Source organism: Vicugna pacos, unplaced genomic scaffold (assembly GCF_048564905.1).
Source record: "Vicugna pacos unplaced genomic scaffold, VicPac4 scaffold_16, whole genome shotgun sequence".
NCBI classification, from domain to species: Eukaryota; Metazoa; Chordata; class Mammalia; order Artiodactyla; family Camelidae; genus Vicugna; species Vicugna pacos.
In genome coordinates this window covers 4,242,638-4,258,939 of record NW_027328737.1, presented here as the reverse complement: position 1 = coordinate 4,258,939, position 16,302 = coordinate 4,242,638, and positions in this window count along the sequence as shown.

Below are 16,302 nucleotides of genomic sequence, written 5' to 3'. Positions count from 1 at the left end.
TCCTGTCTTCTAAGTCACAAATTTGTTACTCTGCATTATCTAGTCAGCATTTTGAACCCTTTAGATCATTCCTCATCTCAGTCAACGGGTTTACCTATTCTACTCAGCTCTTCTTTATAGCTTCCATTTCATTTTTGACATATTCTGTATCTCTAAACACTATCTATTTTCTTTCCTTCAGTATTTAGATGTCTCCATTTTTGAAATCTTCATCTAGTAGGATATCGATGTCTATTTCACTGATTGTTCTTTCAGGGGATTTCTCTCATTCATTTAATTGGGAATGGTTTCTCTGTTTCTTCATCTTTCTTCTACCTCTCTGGCACTGTGGTTTATGGAGTATCAGTTATCTACTGTGGTCCTAAATGAGAATATCTACCTAATGCCTAGGTAGTAATACAACTTAGAAAATAGAAAAGAGAGAGAGAGACAATAAGAATTTTAAAGAAGGGAGAGATAAAGATTTGAAGACGTTGTATACTGAATAATATTAAAACAAGTTGAAGCAGAGTTTTGAAAAATAATAATAATAAAAATATTTTTAAAAATTTCAAAGGATTGAAATGGGGGTATATATAATTGCCTAAGAAATAACAATTAAGAGGGTAATAGAAAATGGAACCGGTAAAAACAGATTAAAACAAGATGGTGGTTGTGTCCTCCTGGAGACTGTGTACTTTTAATGTGAAGTCTTTCTATATTCATCCTGTTTTGGAAGCTCAGCTTGCTGTTTCCAGAGGCCCTCCATTGGAGCCCTCATCTTTGCTGCTCCCAGGGCACGTTGTCAAGCAGATCGCTCCTACACCCAACACTGGGTCAAGTTCAGCTCAATTTACTGTGGGCTGGCTTGTCACTGCCCTGCTTGATGCTGCAGTCAGATGTTGCAGACTGACCAGGCTGGATTGTGCATCACGCCCTCTCCCAGCACCATGGTCAGGGGCTGCATTCCAGCTCAAAAGTTGAGGGGCCACCCGCGCCCTCATGTTGCCAATCGCTCTGCTGCTCTGTGCCAGTATGCGCTCTGCCTCAGGTCTGCAAATAAGAAGTGGGCTCAGGGAAGACTGAGGAACAGCCCTGTACCTGGTCTGGGCCAAAATCCACCTCCTTGTTTGTCTTGGCAGACAAGTTCTCTGAGGAACCAGGACAGAATGGTCATATTTGCTTCATGCTGTCGACAAGTCTCAGTCTGGCCCTCGATGCTGCTAAGTCCTTAGGTGTAGATGCAGGTTTTGCCCCCACTGCTGCCTGGGTGCAAAGCACCTGAGGCTATGGTGGCTGTGTCTGAGCCCCAGCTCTCTTTACCTAGAAACTTTTGTGGAGTTTCAGAGATGGGGATTGCACCCTTCCCCCCAAGGGCACATCTGCCCTGTTGTTTTATGGAGGGCCCATGTTGTTCTGCCCTGTGCACCCACAGCCATGGCTCAAAACCCACTCAATTCTGCTGGGCTGCCGCAGTGCAGCCATCCCCATCACCACCCAGTTCAGGCAGCATGACCCAGCCCTCATCTTCGGGGCTGAATCTTGGGCTGGGTGTCTGTGCCTGTTTAACTTAGTTCTGTCAGTCAACATATACTCTGTAAAGATCCAAGACTTGGAGGCTCCCCCTCCATCCTGTCAAACTCTCAGTTGGAGAGGGGAGACCGAGTGAATGAGTACCAGCCCATCTTTGCAGCTTCCTCCCCATGGGACCTGTCCCAGTCTGTTTTGCCTTTTCTTCTTTCTTTCTTCCTTTTCTCCTACCAGATTTTATGCATCTTTACCTTTTGAAGTGGACAATGTTCTGCCAGATTTCTGCAGGATCTCTGGTTAGCTGAGTGAGTCTGTGGATGTGAGTCTTGGTTCATTTGTGGGAAAGGGTGTGTATCGAGCATCCTTCTACTCCACCACTTTGGCCTCCACCCCCAAAAAGGCTCACTTTATGGTGGAAGATAAACACAGCCTGGAAGTAGATGGAAGAGACATTTCATGGATATGATAAGAAAGTGCAAATTGCAATGCTCAAGTCATACAAAATACATTTCAAAATAAGGGCCACAGTGAAAGATATATCTGAGATTATATAATGAAAAAGAGATCAATATTAAAATAGGGTTTACACTCATTCAATTATATATGGACCCAACACCCTAGATTCTAAGTATATAAAGAAATATTAGTAGACATGAAGGAATTAATTGATTATAAAACAATAATAATAGATGAATTTAACACCTCAATATTCTGATAGCCAGATCATCCAGAAAGAATATCTGTAAGGAAATAGAGGTCTTAATAATATATTAGATCATTTAAACCTAACTGGGTTATTGGACACTGAATCAGAAAAGCAGAACACATAAACTTTTCAAGTGTGCACAGGATGTTATCTAAGGAAATAACCACAAATTATGTCATGAAATGTGCCTCAGGATCTTTAAGCAAGTATAGATTACAGCAAATATTTTTCCATACACATAAGTATGAAACAATGCATCAACTCTAGAAACAACAAGAAAAGCCCAAACATGCGATTAAACCACATCCTTTAAAAAAATAAAATAAAACAAGGTCAAAGGTGAAATCAAAGTGGTAATAATATCATACTTATAGACAAATTACAATGAAAACATAGCTTCATAAAATGTATGGGATGCAGCAAAGACAAATCTATGAGAGAAATTTAGGACAATTAATGCCTTCTACAAGGAACAAGAAAAACTTCACACAAAGGACCAAGCATACCATGCAAAATAACTAGAAATAAGAACAAAACCCAAAGGCATTTGAATGAGAAATCTTTAATTAGTAGGTTTAAAATAAATGAAATAAAAATCAAAAAATAAGTTAAATATCCTAAAATCATGAGCAATTATTTTCTTAAAAATATTAACAAACTGGTAAGCATTTAGCCCTGCTTATCAAGAAATACACAGAGTGGACCCAAACAAAATAAGAAATGAAAGAGCAGAAATAACATCTGATATTACAGAAATGCAAAAAAGATTATGAAAACACTATGAGCTGTTACGTGACCACAAATTGGGCGACCGAAATCTATTGGACACATTTCTAGATACGTGCAGCCTACCAACACTGAATAAAGAGAAAACAGAAAACTTGAAAAGAGCAATCAGTATAAGCTAAATAAAATGTATAATTTTGAAAACACCCCTTGAACAAAATGCCTGAATGCCTTCACTTAAACCTCTTTCCCCCCAACTAGTTTAAAAAATGAATGAGGAAGGACAATTCCAAAAGTTATTCCATTAGGCCACCATTACCCTGATAACAAAACCAAAGACATTACCAAAAAAAAAATGAAAATGAAAATCCAATATCCTAGATGAATATACATTGAAAATCCTCAAAAGAACATCAACAAATCAATCCAGCAATACATAGAAACGATTATACATGATGATCAGTTGGATTTCTTTCAGAGTCACAAGGATGGTTCAAAATACACAAGTCAATCAGCATGACACATATCTAATAAAGAAAAGACAAAATTCACAGGACCAGGTCAATACACACAGAAAAAGGATTTGACAAAATTCAACATACATTCATGACCAGAACTCTCATGAAAGTGTGTATAATGGGAACATCTCTCAGCATAGTAAAGGCCATTTATAACAAATTATACTACTCAGAGGGAAAAGCTGAAAGCCTTCTGGGTAAATTCGGGAAGAAGGCAAGGACTCCAACTCTCACCACTTCTGTTCCATAGTAATACAAGGAAGGAAAAGGAAAAGAAAAAGAAGTAAAAGAAACACAAAATGGAAAGAAAGAAGCAAAATTGTCACCAGTACTAATGGCATAATCATCTACACAGATAGTCCTAAAGGCTCCACACTGACTGTTATGAATAATAAATAATTTCAGTAAGGGAGCAGGGTACAAGTTTAAAGTAAAGGAGTCTCTTGCATTTCTACACATTAATCATGAAATACCCTAAAACTGACATTTAGAGCAATAGTATTTAAAATCCCATTCCATGGAATATCTTGGAATAAATGTAACCACCTATGTGAAAGATCTACACACTGAAAATAATAAAACATTGACAAAAGTATATAAAAATGATTCAAAGAAATGGAAAGATGTCTTGTGCCCTAGGATTGAAAGAGTTCATATTGTTAACATGGCCGTAACACAGAAAGAAACCTACAGATTTAGTGAAATTAATGTTATGAAGCTGTAGAATTTTCCAAAGAAGCAGAAAAAAATAACTCTAAGTTTTACATGAAATCATTAAAAATAGTCCAATTGATCTTGAGAAAAAACAACAAACCTGGAGATACAACCCTCCCAGATACCTTACTATACTAAAATCCTACTGTAATAAAATCAGCATGACATTGAGACAGAGACATAATCAATAAAAACAGAGAGCCTAGAAACAATTCCACACACCTATGAGCAATGAATCTATGATAAAAGAGGCAAAAGTATACAATGGATAAAGACAGTCTCGTCAATGTTTGGTGTTGGGAAAGCTGGACATATACATGTAAAACAGTGAAATGAGAGCATTCCCTGACATCATATACAAAAATAAACTCCAAGTGTATTAACGACTTAAATGTAAGACCTGATCATATAAAACTGATATAAGGGAATATAGGTGATACCATATTGGTAAAATATCACAGGAATATTTTCTTATACCAGTCTCCTAATGCAAAAGAAATAAAAGCAAAAATAAGCAAGTGAGACCGAAATAAACTTCAAAACTTCTGCACAGCTAAGGAAACAATGAATGAAATGAAAACACTGCCTGTGTAATTGGAGAACATTTTGGCAAATAATTCAAGTGACCAGGTTTTAATAGAAGTAACATGGATTTAGTTTACACAACTCATTGTGAAAAGCAAAAACCCAATCAAAGACAAGAGCAGAGTAACTGAGTTAATATTTTTCCAAAGAAAACTTACAGATGAGTAATGGGCAGGTGATAAAATTGCTCAACTTTACTAATTATTAGGTAATTGCAAATCAAAACCACAATGAGGTATCACTTCACACTGGTAAAACGGCTATTATCAAATAGTCTACAAATGGAAAGTGTTGGAGACGATGTGGAGGTAAGAAATCTCTTGTATACACTTGGTAGGAATGTAAATTGGTACAGCTTCTATGGAAAACAGTATTCAGATTTCTTTAAAACCTAAAACAGAACTACCATATGAAACAGAAATACCTCTCCTAGGAAAAATCTGGGGAAAGAACCCTAAATTGAGAAGAAACAATGTTCACAACAGCACTGTTTTTAACATGAAAGACTGGGAGGCAATCCAAGAGTCCATAGTAGAGTATGGACTTAAGAAGATATCATGATTCTATGAATATGCAATGGAATATTAGTCAGACATTAAAAAGTACAACACATTGCTATTTCAGCATCCTGAATGGACCTAGTAAATTTTGTGCTTAGTGAAGAAAATTAGACAACGACAAAAGTATCTAATATAATTAATATGTTGAATCTAAAGAATAACAAATATCTATGTACATCTATCTATAGGTATCTATTGATAGATGACAGATAAATAGATGGATAGACACATAGATACATGGTAGGTAGATAGATAGATAGATAGATAGATAGATAGATAGATAGATAGATAGATAGAAAGATAGATAGATAGATAGATAGATTGATTGATAGAGACAGGGTAAAGAGAGAGAGATTAGATAGGCAAGACTGAAACAGACTGAAAGATATGGGAAAAAATTTATGATTAACAAAGTGGAAGGGAAGGACAATTTTATGGTACGATATTGAGACATATAAAGTAGTATACATAAACGAGAGAAGCAACAAGGATAATCTGTATAGATCAGGGAATTATACACAATAACTTATAATAATTGAATGTTAAAGGTATTCTAATAATTTATAATGCAATATAATCCACAAAGAGTTTGGAAACTTTATGCTGTACATCTGAAACTACACAATATAATACATTTACTCTACTTCAATTAAAAATAAAACATCTCATGTATAATTTAGTAATTTTTCCACTGATAGACGCTTCCTTTAATATTGATATATTTTTACTCTTTACCTTTTATGATTACTCTCTCAAATAATTTCTATTACTCTTGTGAACATGTTACCAGATTGATGTATATATATTTATTGCCCCTGATATCCTATTTTTCTCTCATTAATCCATATATTATAATAGCATTTAAGAACATACCCAAAGAAACAGTTGCAAATTTCTCGTGTCTGCTTAGCATTTTGTTCAATGTTATGCATATTTTTGCCATTTTATTTTTCTCAGAAGAGCTCTTTTCTGTACCCCGTGTAAGGTGTCTCAGTTTTGTATTTTTCATCTCATTCATGTTTTGTTTATCTGGTAAAGTCTTTATTTTCACTTTATATCTAAGTGATAACTGTGCAAGGTAGAGTATACTTGGGTGAGAGATTTCTTATTTCAGTAGTCTGAAAATGCCATTTAATTTAAACTTGGCTTATGTTTCCTGCTTAGAAATCTGCTGAAAGTCTAATGGGGGTTCCTTTGTAGATTATCATAACATTTTTGGCTACCTTTAAAATTTTCCTCTGTCATTGACTAGCCAACTTGCATATGATGTATCTTGAAGGAGTTCTCTTTGCCTTAAACTTATTGGTGTTTTTTGGCTCATGGACTTGTATATCAGTTCCTTACACAGGTTCAGAAAGTTATCAACTATTACTTCTTTAAATCATCAGCTACCTTCTAACTTTCTTCTCCCTCCAGGATTTCACTCTAAAGTGCACTTCCTGAAGAAGTCTGTTGGCTAGTGTAGAATTTCCTCACTTTTTAATATCTTGTATCCCTGCGCTTCTCCATCATTTCAAGTTTTGTATTGGTGAGTTTGCTAAAGTCTCTTCCACAAAAGCAGTCTGCTCCCAATGCTTTCTGTTGCATTCTTCATCTCAGTTATTAAGTTCATTTGGTCCTCCAATAATATTTGGTTATTTTTTAGTTTCAGTCTCTTTAGTAATGTATTCCTTATCAGCATTTGATTTATTCCTAAGCTCACTAAACTGCTATCTGAGTTTTGTTTTTTGTATTGAGTTTCTTTATGACACCTATTTGGATTCTCTATTAGTTATATGGCAATATACCATGACTTTGGTTTGTTTTCTGCACGGTTACGGTTGACATTGTGTGTCTGTGTGCGTGTGCTTATTCATGTGTGTCTGTGTCTGTTTTGGTGTCTGTGGCTGTGTATCTGTGTGTGTGTGTGCACTATAATGTTACAGTGATTGGTCATGATCTTGGTAAATTATTGCTCTGATGACACTAAATAACACTTCTGGAGTTGGAGCCCTTGCTTTTCTTTTCTGGTAGTTTGCAATATTGCACAATTTTTGGTTTTACTTACCTAAGCTTCCTCTGATAATATTTCAAAATGTCATTTTCCAGTTGCTACTGTCTGGATAAAGATATGCTTTCATTGTCACTTCTTAGACTTCTCTGGTAGTTAATGCCACTGTTGTCACTGGTATAGTGAACCCTTTCTTTTATCTGATATCCCTTGAGACTCAGTTTACACATTGAGGAAATGTGTAAAGACAGGTGGGTATTTGGAATCAGGCAAGTGCCTTTCCCATGTCCAGTTTTGCAAGGTAACTTGTCTCCACCAATGTGAATGGGGAATTAGGACAGTGTCATGAATGTCTAAGTGTCTGAAGGATGGAATTTCTGTCTCCATTGTGGCTCCCTCCTAGTTACCTGTGACCATGAGTACTGGTGCAGTTGGAGGCCGAAGCTGTGTGAACCACTGAGATGCAGTTTCTTCTGGGATCTCTGAGCCTGTGGACTCAGATACCCTAGTAAGTAGGCCTTGGTTACAGGCACCAAAATTGCTCTTCCCTCATTTGAGCCTCCTTTATGTGTTTTAGCCCACCAAACTTCAGCTTTACACATGCGTTCTGGAGTATTGTTTTGTGATGTAGTCATTTTTGTTGAGATGTGAACTGAAGTTGTAAGGGGAGAGATAAAAATAGTTTAAAGTTATGTCACTTTTTTCAAAGAATATACATTTTCATTTAAAAGCTTAAATTCTAATTAGGACATTATAAGAACAGTAAAGAAACTGAACAAATCACCTCCCTTAAGGTCATAGTACTACAAAATATTCTGAGATCCTGGGTTATTTTCTTCATTGTTTTTCCCACATACATGCACATTTTACTAAAATACATGCCTATAATCTCTTTAAAATCATTTAAATTATTAAAATATATCTCTGTGCTGTAAATATTAACACTGTTGCTTCTCTAATTTATAACTGGTAGCTTGCACATTTCTGTCTTCACCATCCTTCTTGTCTGTCCCCAAAGGAAAACACTACTTGGTACACTACACATATATATGTGATTCTGTTCCTGTTTCTTTTTGATTATTTCCCTTATATCTTTAGTTTCCTCATATAAGTGATAACTTAGAGTATTTTTCTCAGTATGATTTATTTTCATATGTAAAACACTCTCTGAGTCCAGTCACATTTTTCCAAACGAAAGAATTTTATTTTTTGATACGACAATGACTAAGTATTTATTATGTTATCTATATCTCACATCTACTTCAGCCAATCATCTGTTGATGGGCAGTTGAGTTGTGTATTTATCCTGGGCTATTTTAAATGATGATGTTAAGAACATTGGGGGTAATATATTCTTTAAAGTCAATGTTTTCATGTTTTTACAGATTTATGTCAAAAACTGGAATTGCTGTAACATATAATACTACTATTTCTAGTTTTCTGTGCACTGTTTACACTTTTATATTAGTGGATGAATCAATTAATGTTTCCACCAACATGCACCTGGGTTCCCTTTTATCAACATTCTTATTAATGTTTGTCATTTGAAGACTTTTTTAATAGCCATTTTGTTTGCTGTGAGATTATATTTCATTCTGGTTTTTATTTAAGATTTCCTAATGAATAGCAATGTTATGTTTCTTTTTACGTAAATGAAAATCACCCACATGTCTCTTTTTGAAAAGTTTCCATGAAGATCCTTAAACTGTTTATAGTTGGGGCCTGTGTTTTAAAATATTGACTCTAATATGCTACATATATACTATGGATATTAACACCTTGTTGATCTCATTGTCTGAAATGTTTCCATTTATTCTGTGTGTTGTCATATGTCTTGTAGAATGTTTCCTTTGCTCTGCAAATGGTTTCACACTTCACACTTATACAAGAAGTAGAATCCCTGTATCCCGAAGTACATCTAATTTTTCCTACATAAATTTAAAACTATTATTGATAATTTTTCTTTTTTTAATTAAGAGACAGATCACCAATAAATATTGCTATGATTTAACTCAAAGTCAGTTCTCCTCATGTTTTTGTTCAGAAATTGTACAGTTTCAGGTTTTACATTTCGGAAATTATTCCATTTTTATCTTATTTTGTATTCTATGGAAGGAAGTGCTCATAAATCTTCCTTTTACATGTACTGTCCAGTTTTCCCAGAACTACTTGGTGAAGAGACTGCCTTTTTTCCATTGTATACTTTAGCCTCCTTCATTGTAGACTAATTGACTTTATGTGTGTGGGATTATTTTTGTAATCTTTACTTTGTTCCATTGATCTACGTGTCTCTTTCAGGGATATATTTTGATGTTTTGATTACTGTAGCTTTGTAGTACGTTATAAATTCAGGGAGGATAATACCCACATCTTTGTTCATTTTTCAAAGATAATTCTAGAAAATTTGGGTCTTTCCTATTTTTGTTTAAATTTTATTGTTTTTCACCTTGTTTAGAGAAGAAACATATGGATTTTGTGAGAATAGAAATTTATTAAAAGTAAAAACTTAAGAAAAATAGTAAAATTTGGAGGATAAATCATACAATATTAAACAACCTGTGGATTGCTGTAAAAATCAAAGGAAATATATATAAAGAAAAAGGACAACAAAAACAACGTCCATGGGGTTTAGCAAAAGCAGAATTAATAGGGATACTTAGAGCAAAATAATCCCACTTATAAAAATAAGAAACATCTCTCTCTTATAACATAATCTTACAAACAAAAGATGTAGCAAAATAAGAAATAAATTGTTAGTAGAAGGAAAGAAATCTGAAAGGTCAGAACATAAATAATTAAAATGAAGATTAAAAATAGAAACATTCAATCAAACTAAATAATGGCTTTTGAAAGATAAATAAAATAGATAAACGTTAACCCAGACTCATGAGAAAAAAAGAGTACAGATTAATATGCTCAGAAGTAAATGAGAAGTTACAGTTTATATCAAAGAAGTACAAAGCATCATAAGAAGATACAGGAATGAGCAACAGAAAATATGAACAGATTACCACTAATGAAATTGAATAAGTAATTAAACAAATTTCCCATGAAACAAAATTCCAGGCCTAGATATCTTCACAGGTGAATTCTGCCAAACATTTTGAGAAGAGCTATCACCTATTCTTCTCAAAGAATTCCAAAAATTTGCAGTGGAGAAAAGGCTTCCTACCCCAACTTTCTTTATCACACTACTACTAAAACTGGAACAAATACCTCAAAAAATTACAGGTTAAATACTACTGATAAATATTGATGAAAAACTCATCACTAAATGTTTGCAAAGCAAAAAATACATTAACAGGATTATATATTATCATTAAGTCCATTTTAATCCAGGGCTGCAAAAGTTATTCATTTCCTACAAGTTAATCAATAAGATACACCACAGTAAGAAATTAAAAGTGATTCATTTCCTACAAGTTAATCAATAAGATACACCACAGAAAGAAATTAAAGAATAAAAATTATATAGTCGCATCAGTAGTGTCATAAAATATTTTGACAATTCATTAACTATTTAAGATTATATTTCTCCTCAAAGTGGACATGAGGAAACATACCTCAACACAGTTAAGGTCATATATGACAAGAACTCAGCTAACATGACACTCACTGATTTAAAGCTGAAAGCATCTCCTGTAAGAGCAGGGAGAAGACAAGAATGAACACTCTTACCGCTTTTATTTAGTATAGTATTGGAAATTCTAGCCATAGCTATCCAAAATAAATGGAAATATATTATAGCTAATTAAGAATAGGGGTAAAAGTATCTGTTTGCACATGACATACTTTAAACCGAAATCCTATAGATGGCACCTCAAAACTACTAGGACTTATAAATGCATTTGGTAAAATTTCAGAATGTAAAATTAGCATACAGAAATATTGCATTTCTGCACACTAACAACAAGCTAACAGATAGAGAAAGTGAAGGAATAGTCTCATTTACAGTTGCATTAAAAAAAAAAAACTAGAAATAAATCTAACCAAGGAGGTAAAAGACCTGTACACAGAAAACTATAAAATATTTATAACAGAAATTGAAGATAAATCAAACAGACAAAAGGATATACTGTGTTCATTGATGAGGAAAAAATTATTGTTTAAATGATGGCACTAGCCAAGAAAATACATTAAATAAATTCATTGCCTATAAAAATACCATGGGCATTTTCAGAATTTACAATAAATAGTACTAAAATTTACATGTAAACACAAAAGAATTGAAATTACTAAAAAAAAGAAATGAAAAGGAAACAAACAATAAACACAAACATATTTGACAAAGAAAAAAGAGGAGGTATCACTTTCCCTGATTTAAAACTATAATACAAATCTTCAGTAATAAAAATAATATGGTAGTGGCACAGAAAAAAGAAAATAATTGAACACAAAGAATGCCTGAGAATGAAATCAGATAGTTGTGGTCATTTAGCCCATTACAAAAAAATGAATATACAGTGGGTGAAAGGTAATCAACAGGCATATGAAACCGATCAACATCACTAACCATCAAAAAAATGCAAGCCTAAAACACAAAAAGATTGTATGTCAGTCCTGTCAGAATGAATATTATCAAAAAGATATCAAATATAATTGTTGGTGATGATGTAAGTGAAACAACACTGATGCACTGCTGGAGTGAATGTAAATTTGTGCTGCCACTTTGGAAAACAGTATGCAGTTTTATTTAAAAATTAAAAATGAAATATAATCCAACATTTCCATATCTGGATAGTTATTCCAAGAAAATAAAAACATAAACTAGAAAAGATAAATTCAAACCTATATTCACTGCAGCATTATTTACAATAGAGAGGATATAGAAGCAAGTTAATTGTTCAACAATAGATGATGGATAAAGAAAATGTGTGTTTATAGTATATATATCTACCCATCTATAGTTTTTATTTTTATATTTTATAGATTTATCTATCTATCTATCTATCTATCTATCTATCTATCTATCTATCTATCTACACAAACAGATAAAAATACAATGGGTTATTACTCAGCTATAAAAAGAATAACTTCTTCATTTGCAAACAATAGTTAGACCAAGAGGGTAATATGCTAAGTGAAAAAAGTCACAAATAGAATGACAAATGCTGTATGATTTTACTCATATTAGGAATTTAAAAGAAATGAGCATAACACAACACAAAATGAGATATAGGTATACAAAGTAACAGCTTGTTCAGAAGAAGGAGGGTAATTGTGTGAGGAAAAAGAAATATTTGACAATTAAGAGAGAAAATTTTCCACTTGCAAATTAAATGAGTCAGGGGCAAGAAATGTGCTATATTGGGAATAGTAAATAACTATGAAATATCTTTAAATAGCAACATATAATAACTAGATATATTCTGGAGATCAGGTTGAAATGTACTAAAAATATCAAACACTACGTTGTGTAAGAGGAACTAACACAGTTTATGGATTAAAATACATTTCAAAAACAAACACACTTATAGAAAAATATTAGATTTGTAGTTAACAGAGGCAGGGGTTGGGAAAGGACGATTTGTTTAATGCACTTAAAAGCTACAAACCACCAGCTGTAAAATAAATGTGTCCTAGGGATGCCCCATAGTAACATGAAAATTAAAATTAATACTGCTTTATGTTATATATGAATGTTCTTAAGGGAGTAGACCCTAAGTTTTCTCATCACAACCAAAAGGCAAATTGTATCTCTTTAATATTGTATCTAAATGAGATAATGAATTCTCCGTAAAGTTGTTATGATATTTATTTAATGATACTTGTATATCAAATCAGTTTCCTGTGCACCTAAACTTATACAATGTTTTATGCCAATTATATCTCAATACAAGCGGAAGGAAATATGGAAAGTCAATATTCACTTATTCCCAAGTCATTTCTCATGATTGTTTCTGCAGCAAGTAAACTTGAGCCATGATATACTTAACCTAGGTAAAGATATTAATAGAGTGATTCTAATAAATAATACATAAAGATACTAATAAAATTAGTGCTTTACCATGTCTTTAACTTTCTTCATGTTAACAGCCCACTGCTTCTGTAGGCATCAAAATTTCACTCTGTGTATTCATCTGAGATTAGGGAATGGATACAAATTTAAAACTGGCTGCTCTTGCTGTGAGTGATAAAGTTCACTGTCTCTGACCGATGGTCTCAACTCCAAAACAGATTCTGTAAGAAATGAACATGTTAGGTTGCTAAAAATCTCAGCATGGTAAAATCTCAGAACTCCTACAATTCTTAACTGTTTTGCAATAGGAATGCAATATTGATAAAGACTTGATTTTGCATAACAATGTAGTGTTTTCTCATGGTTGCATTAGGGGATGTGAGGATAATCCCTGAGATCCACAACAAACATTCTTGCTCAAATGCTGGGCAAAGAAGTGTAAAGTTTCTGCATTATTAGTACTGAGGACTGCTTTCAAAATGATGACTATTCTCACTTTATTCCAGGTAGTCCAAGGAAAGAAATGTTTTTGCAATTTCTAGGTGAACGGGAATAAGTCAGTGGTTCAGTCTCTATAAATTTGTCAAGGGGTGATCAAAGCCAAAATAAGTTGTGTCAACAATGAGAATTAGAAGGAAAAAGAAATTAGACATAGGCTTAAATTAAAAAGGAGACACAGTCCTTTGCTGGGCTCTAGGGACTGGAGAATGAATATGCCTCAGTCCAATTCAAGGGTTCAGTGGCTTGGCCCTAGCATCAGCTCGGGGTTCAATGAAAAGTTAACAATTAGTATACTGGGTGAAATATAATCTACCTCTCCCTGATCAGAAGAAAATTTGGTGGCTCAATGAAACTCTTAATTCAGAGAGATACTGCCAGATGTAGAAGAAGAATTCACTGATGACCCAACTAAGACAAACTTAGTTACTGGTTGACAATGCATTTGCATACACACAAACAGTGGTAGACAGATTTATAGTAGTTAGTGGGAAGAGTTCTGTGGGCAGAGCTCAGAGAATAGTATTCAAATCACCAGCCAACTTTTGTACTTTTGCCAAAAGTCGAGGTTTCCCAGGTAGAAAATTAGAGATGGAGTAACCAACAATATTCTTCTTTAGGATTTCTAATTTTAAAAGTAAACTGAAGATTTTGACTAATCAGTATAGAACCTTGTTAAGATGATCACGGTAAGACCCAGTGTCTGATAAGGGAGCTGGAAATTAGCTGCTGAAGCAGCCGTTCTGAACCCCAGACTGCTAATTTAAGCAACAAAATAGTCACCATCATAATTCAGCTGACAAGTTTAAAGCTTGATGTTTCTGTTGTAGGAACAACCACTGTTGTTCAGACACAGATCTCCTACTGCAAGTGGGCTCTTTTCTTCTCTTGGTAATGGTCATATTGGTGGGATATGCAAAAGATTACCCTGGCGCATTTGCTCTTTCTCCAGATTATCAAAGACTCTCTTCACAACAGGTGACATATTTCAGGACTCAATTTTGCCATTCCAGTCTTATCAGCTGACACTGGCTGCATGATTATGAGCAGAAGCCTTAGAAACCCTGACCTTGCCTACAATTTTTCCAGCATTTCAGGGCATTTCACATTCTGTAAATGCTTCACCTTTTATTTTAAAATAATGGGAAATAGTCAAAGTCTTCCATGAATATTTTATATTTCCTAATATCTGCAGAAAATTGTTACTCATGCAGTTGGACAAATTTTTAATTCAACCACCCTCACCTCCTTCTAGTCCACACAATTTAGATTGCAGTTTGGTTACTGTATATGACCACCCCAACCAAGGGGCTATTACCTCTTTGATACTTCCTGTGTGAAGGTTAGAAGGGGCCGAAGTTATGTAGTGTGCATAAACCTACATTAAATATTTGCAATATCACTGTCTCCTCTGGTCAAGGCTCTGATTCTAATAAGTAAATTAATAATAAGGCAGTATAGTTATTAGTATGGGGAAGAGAATCAGCTATTTTGGGGTGGGGGGGATGAAGTGTCAGAAAAAAATCCAGCAAATGAGAATGAAATGCTTTAGGCCTCTGGAGGCATGAATTAATTAGAAAATAATACTTTGTCTTCTGTACCTACCTCCAATTACTGTCTTGAGTGGCTAGTTTGTTGTGAAGAGTAAAGAAAATAACGAAATAGTTTGAAAAGCATGAGAGTTTTGTTGTTACAGGAAAGTAGATTTTGCTTAAAGTCAACAAGCATTTTTCATTCAATAAATACTAAAATGCATCCTGTGGCATGTGCTGTGCTTACTGTGCTGGTATCCAAGTTAGACAAGGAAAGGGGGATAGACCAAAAACATCTGGATGAGGTGGTATCTGTGCTGAGACTGTGAAAGTCTAAGTTTGAAAAAGGAGGACACCCAAAATCCAAGGATGAGCTGGAGCAAAATTGGTGAGGTTTCATCTAACACAGTTGACCAGAATTTGCCTGGATGTATCTCCAGATACAGAGAAACATAAAGATATGCCAAGGTAGTCAGATGCCAGATTTATAAAGAAATGACTAAACTAAGTTGAGTTTGTGTGCTTAGAGTTGGAAAGGCATTAAGTGCCACCCTGAGGACGTAAGCTTATCTTTGGCTGGAACATAAAAGCAACATAAAGTATCGACTAGAAAATATAGTGTAGACTCTTGAGGGCAGGAAATGAAAGCACCAATTGTAATGCTTTGAGAACAGCACAAAGAACACCATAGATAAAATTACTTCTTAAATTCTACCACATGCTGAATGTGCCTTCTGAGACTACATCATGGGACTGTTATGATACTAGGAATGATATAGTAGAGACCATTACCCCTGAGCCGATTCCTGCCTTTAACTCCTGTTCCAACCTATCCTAACTTAACACTTTGAATACTTTCCAGGATAAACCAGAAACCACTTAGTACTTTTCCGTCTCTTCATGTTTTAGTCTTTCTCCAAATTCTTCCATTTTCTCTTATTCCTTACAAAACATTATTTATATTAACTCCCATATTGTTCTATCAAATGATCATAACAAACAAAT